This window comes from Trachurus japonicus, chromosome 14, assembly GCF_045865225.1.
Source record: "Trachurus japonicus isolate A0001 chromosome 14, Traja_1.0".
In the NCBI taxonomy this organism is placed as follows: Eukaryota; Metazoa; Chordata; class Actinopteri; order Carangiformes; family Carangidae; genus Trachurus; species Trachurus japonicus.
Genome location: NC_140920.1, coordinates 10,520,912 through 10,527,434, shown reverse-complemented (window position 1 = coordinate 10,527,434; position 6,523 = coordinate 10,520,912).

Here is a 6,523-nt window from a genome sequence, read left to right as displayed (position 1 = left end):
TGCACTGTAAAACCAGAAGCTGTGTCACATACTCACCTTTGTTCAAGCAGAGCTGCCTCTTTTACGACTCTCTGACACCTCGCCGCACGACATGTTCATATTTTTAAGGCTCTGCTACGTGTCCTCGTCAGGTTCACGGGCTCCTAACTGGTCCGTTGGCGAGGCTCCGGCACTTAAAGGCCCCGGGCTCATTAGCATAATGTGATGACATCTGGGGTGGACCTGACAGCACGGGTTGGACTTTTTTCTTATCTGGTCCTAACCTGCCTGCCAATGTCCAGTGATGGGCCACACCCGGCCGGCTTACACCCAGCTGGACTGTGCACAGATATCCCACATGAATCCCAATTTGGGTTTTTACAGCAGTAACTGTAAAGTTATTAAGAAAAACAACAAAACACTGGATAGAAGCAAGAATATGTGACTTAATTTGACATTTTCTGTTTATATATTTTTATTTTTTAACAGTTGATCCTAATTTTCTTTCACCTCCCCTCAAATTCTTTGTGTTGACAGAATTTATTTGTGTGTTTTGACCTTTCTTGTCACACATTTAATTAACAGAACTCAGCATTAAGATAAGAGCTGACTTCCCTATTGTCTATTTAAAAAAAAAAAGCTTTGAGCTTCATCACACAATGCAGTAATAAATCGAATGTTCACCATCTGTTAAATCTCGTAGCCCCCTGGATTTATGTGTGATGGTCTCCTGGATTGGAATTTAATACTGCGATATGTCAGCTGATGATACGTTATCTGACTTATTAAATTCTGTGGATTTCTGTTTCATATGCCGAGATAGATTCCGGGATATGGAGAGGTGATATCTATTTTTTATTAGATATGTCACACACACACACACACATACACATTCGCACCGCACATCAAATTATGCCTGCGACGACGGAGCAGCTGTAGTTTGTCTTTAATCCCTGATGGTTTGTCTGTATCCCTTAATAACAGGCTGTTTTTGAAAAGAAGAGAAGACGCGTCTTCCTGGGGATTTTAACACTCTGGATTCATTGACTTTAAATCCAAAAAAACTGCTGCAAAAAGCTTGTTAAGTGGCAGCTGAGAAAGGTCAGAGTCATGTTGTGCGAGAAATAAATAACAATACAAAGATATGGTGGTGTCTTCTCCTCTGCAAGCACTGATGAGCACGCCGCACATGCACGCCAAGTCATTAACAGACAAGTATTGACAAGTACACACACACGTTGCTCCGTTACCACTTAGTTTAAGGTCAAGTTCATTCATCATAGTTAGACATGTGTAAAAGCAGCACTTCAACACTTAATTGATTTTAACAACCCAATAATTCAATTCAGGACATATGTCTGCTTTATGGATGCTGTGTGTATGAACTGTGACATGCTCTCTGGGAAGGTCTGGGGAGGGTAACACACATGGCAACACACACTCCCTGGTTCGGGCGTGGTTCGGGGCGTGAGGGGGGTGTCCTCCTGCGGACGCAGATAAAAGTGGAGGTGGGACTATCTGGGTGGTTTTGGTTTCCCTCCAACTCTTTATCTGCAGCAGAAACGTCTCGACCTCCTCTGCACATTTTCCATTTGTGTTCAAAGATAATTTTTTTTAAAATTCTTTGGTGCTCGTGGAGACAAAAAAAAAAAGAGGGAGAGTGTTCTCACTCACCACGCAACAGGCCACTTTTATCGGACGTGATCAAGGGGAACTTGTCTGGGTTTGATGAAACTGTTAGGAAAGGCTTAATACCATGACATCACACAGTGCCCCACATGCTTCAACCCAATCCACCCCTCCTCATCCTCATCCTCATCCTCATCCTCGTCCTCATCCCCCAACCCCGCACACCCTCAAACCCCACTGGCTCAGAGCAAATACAACCTAGTGGAAATAGATTTTATATAAGCAGACTAATTAAGAGTCTGTGCGATCGTCCTCTGAGGGGATGTAAGGTTTAAAAGAAACGAGTGAGGATTTCAGTTTTTCTCTCCTGTTTGAACTTTTTCTTTTTATCCATCTGTCATTAACTGGAAGCAGCAGCAGCAGTACACACACGCACACACACACACACACACACACACACACACACACACACACACACACACACACACACTATGGTTTCACACGTATGAAACATCTGGATGGGAGTAATTTGAGCTACATCATTTATTTTTATTAGGAGGGAGACTGTGTCCTCTGGGAGGGCCGCAAACATGGCTGCACATGAGTTTGGTTTAAGTGGCACAACAGCCACCGCTGGGTTGTGTACGACTTTTATGACTCGGGCACATGAGCTGTGTGGCAGCTGAACGCTTTCTTGTGCTTCAGGAAGACGAGCAGTGGTGGAATGAAACTGAGTACATTTACACGAGTTGAGTGTATTTTTTATGTACTTGTATTTTACATTTTACGCTACTTTATACTTTTACATCTTTGTAGGAATGTACTTTTTACCCACACACAGGCATCTGACTGCGCGGTCTATAATTACCAGCTACTTCTCAGGTTTTAGATTTATGTAGGAGGAACACATGAAAAGCTTATGGAGATGGATTGTAGGGTAAAAGGAGGTAACAAGATTACAGAAAGTCACAAACAATGACTCTCTCCTCTCCTATCAGTCGTCTCATTGTCAGATTTTAGATTCTGACCCTGAAATTAAAAGATAGTTCAATACAAAGTTAGTAGTTAGCATTAGTCCCTTTTGAGCTTGATTAACCAATGAAAACAATGAACTAATAAAATGTGTTTTATGATTACGGGCCTGAAATGTAGCAGAGACTTCACGTCATAAGATATTACCAAACTGTCACCTTGACTGACAATCATTTGAGTAAATAAAAAGTTCCTCTTCTGCGATTTTTGTCATTTTCGTGTTAAATATGAATTTGAAATGATAAAATTAGTCAAAATGAGTGAGCGATTAAAGCAGATACTGAGTATTCTGTATCATTTCTGTTCACTTATGTTCACGTCCATAACCATAAACATCATCTTAACTTATTGTTATGTGGCAGTACAATACAACATTTAAGATGATACATGATGCCCCAAATGATTTTAATGTTTCAGGGGCTCAGATACTGTAAGTTCGATTTTTCTTCAGCACACACACAGCTACCTGGAGGGATGACTAGTCAGCAGTGTTACTGTTTTGTTTTGTTTTGTATTGTTTTTTTTAATGTTTATTAGGGGGTACTCTTGCACTCACTGTCCATTAATATGCACTGTCCCGACTGAATAAACAAATAAAGTAAAGTAAGTAAAATTAACAACAGTGGTGCTGGAGTTTGCTGTTGCAGCCTACAGTGTGTCCTCTGAGCTGAGTGCGACTGCCCTCTTCAGACTCAATATGAACAGTAATGTTACGTCCTCCATCGGCAGCACAGTCAGACTCTGATGGTGACAGGAGCAGATGAATATAGAAGCATTAAGATACTACACAAATCATGCAGAAGAACAGAAGGCAGCCTGGCGGCGCTGCGATAACACAACAATAACAATAACTAGAAAATTTCCTCTCGGGAAATTTTGAATGGGCCACGGGAGCTACTGCGGGTTGTGCCATCTCTGTCAACATGGGAATCAAACCCACGATCTTAAGGTCAAGACAGAGCTGATCAGACAGACACATGATCATCTTTCTATAAGCACTGATATGGAGGAGCTGTAACCACATTAGGTTAACTGTGTGTGTGTGTGTGTGTGTGTGTGTGTGACTGTAATCACATGAAGCTGGCTCTAGAGTCTGTGTGTGTGTGTCTGTGACTGACTTGACACATAGTTAGTTAGTAGTTACTTAGTTACTTAGTTACTTACGTCGCGAAAAATTCGTACACTGTTGAGAAAAGTAATAGCACAGCGATCCCGATCAGGACGCACGTTTTGATATATAATTTGGACTAGTAGCGAATCGAAAGTCGGCCGGAAGTGGAAAAATAATAATAACTAGAAAAAACATTTCCAAGAATGGAAATGGTGTGAATGCTGAAAGCAATGCTGAATGAGCTGAAGAAATTGTTGAAACAATGCTGAATGAGCTGAAGAAAGAAAGAAAGAAAGAAAGAAAGAAAGAAAGAAAGAAAGAAAGAAAGAAGAAAAGGACAGAAGGAAAGAAAGAAAATGGGAAGGGTAGATGGAGAAAGAAAGAAAGAACAAAAGGACAGAAAGAAAGAAGACACAGAGAGAAGGGTAGATAGAGAAAGAAAAAGGTAAGAAAAACAGAATAATAGAACATAAAGAGAATAGAGAATGAATGAAAGAGACAGAGGAGTAGTAAGAAAGAAGGAAAGATATTGGGGTGGATAAATGAAAGAGAGAGATATACAGAGAGCAGTAGAAAGAAAGAAAGAAAGAAATGGGGTAGAAACATAGAAAGAGAAAAGGAGTAGAAGGAAAAACAGAAAGAAACAAACAAGTAAAAAGAAATGGGGTGAAAGAAAGAAAGAAAGAAAGAAAGAAAGAAAGAAAGAAAGGAGAAAAAGAGAGAGGGGGATGATAGATAGAAAGAGGTAGATGGATGGATGGATAGGGAGGGAAAGATAGAAAGAAGTTATGTAAAATACAAATGAAGGAGTAAAAGAAAGAAAGAAAAAGAGAGAAAAAAAGAGACAAAGGGTTTATAGATAGATAGATAGATAGATACATAGATACATAGATAGATAGATAGATAGATAGATAGATAGATAGATAGATAGATAGATAGATAGATAGATAGATAGATAGATAGAACGATAGATAGATGTTAAAAGCAAAATTAAAATTTCTTCAAATTTCTCCAAACTCGGATATATCATCTGGGGGTCCGAGGGGAGTCCAACGCAGAAGGTTTGATTGAAATCGGGCTGGTGGTTTTGGAGAAAAAGACCAAAACCCAAACAGGCGATTTTAAAAAGACGACAGGCGCGCGGCTTACGTTTTTTTTTTTTTTGACCAAAAATTAAAATTTCTTCAAATTTCTCCAAACTCGGATATATCATCTGGGGGTCCGAGGGGAGTCCAACGCAGAAGGTTTGGTTGAAATCGGGCCGGTGGTTTAGGAGAAAATGACCAAAAACCAAACAGGCGATTTTAAAAAGACGACAGGCGCGCGGCTTACGTTTTTTTTTTTTGACCAAAAATTAAAATTTCTCCAAACTCGGATATATCATCTGGGGGTCCGAGGGGAGTCCAACGCAGAAGGTTTGGTTGAAATCGGGCCGGTGGTTTTGGAGAAAATGACCAAAAACCAAACAGGCGATTTTAAAAAGACGACAGGCGCGCGGCTTACGTTTTTTTTTTTTTTTGACCAAAAATTAAAATTTCTCCAAACTCGGATATATCATCTGGGGGTCCGAGGGGAGTCCAACGCAGAAGGTTTGGTTGAAATCGGGCCGGTGGTTTTGGAGAAAATGACCAAAAACCAAACAGGCGATTTTAAAAAGACGACAGGCGCGCGGCTTACGTTTTTTTTTTTTGGACCAAAAATTAAAATTTCTTCAAATTTCTCCAAACTCGGATATATCATCTGGGGGTCCGAGACGAGTCCAACGCAGAAGGTTTGGTTGAAATCGGACCGGTGGTTTTGGAGAAAATGACCAAAACCCAAACAGGCGATTTTAAAAAGACGACAGGCGCGCGGCTTACGTTTTTTTTTTTTGACCAAAAATTAAAATTTCTCCAAACTCGGATATATCATCTGGGGGTCCGAGGGGAGTCCAACGCAGAAGGTTTGGTTGAAATCGGGCCGGTGGTCTTGAGAAAAAGACCAAAACCCAAACAGGCGATTTTAAAAAGACGACAGGCGCGCGGCTTACGTTTTTTTTTTTTTGACCAAAAATTGAAATTTCTTCAAATTTCTCCAAACTCGGATATATCATCTGGGGGTCCGAGGGGAGTCCAACGCAGAAGGTTTGATTGAAATCGGGCCGGTGGTTTTGGAGAAAATGACCAAAAACCAAACAGGCGATTTTAAAAAGACGACAGGCGCGCGGCTTACGTTTTTTTTTTTTGACCAAAAATTAAAATTTCTTCAAATTTCTCCAAACTCGGATATATCATCTGGGGGTCCGAGGGGAGTCCAACGCAGAAGGTTTGGTTGAAATCGGGCCGGTGGTTTTGGAGAAAATGACCAAAACCCAAACAGGCGATTTTAAAAAGACGACAGGCGCGGCTTACGTTTTTTTTTTTTGGACCAAAAATTAAAATTTCTTCAAATTTCTCCAAACTCGGATATATCATCTGGGGGTCCGAGGGGAGTCCAACGCAGAAGGTTTGGTTGAAATCGGGCCGGTGGTTTTGAGAAAAAGACCAAAACCCAAACAGGCGATTTTAAAAAGACGACAGGCGCGCGGCTTACGTTTTTTTTTTTTTGACCAAAAATTGAAATTTCTTCAAATTTCTCCAAACTCGGATATATCATCTGGGGGTCCGAGGGGAGTCCAACACAGAAGGTTTGATTGAAATCGGGCCGGTGGTTTTGGAGAAAATGACCAAAAACCAAACAGGCGATTTTAAAAAGACGACAGGCGCGCGGCTTACGTTCTTTTTTTTTGACCAA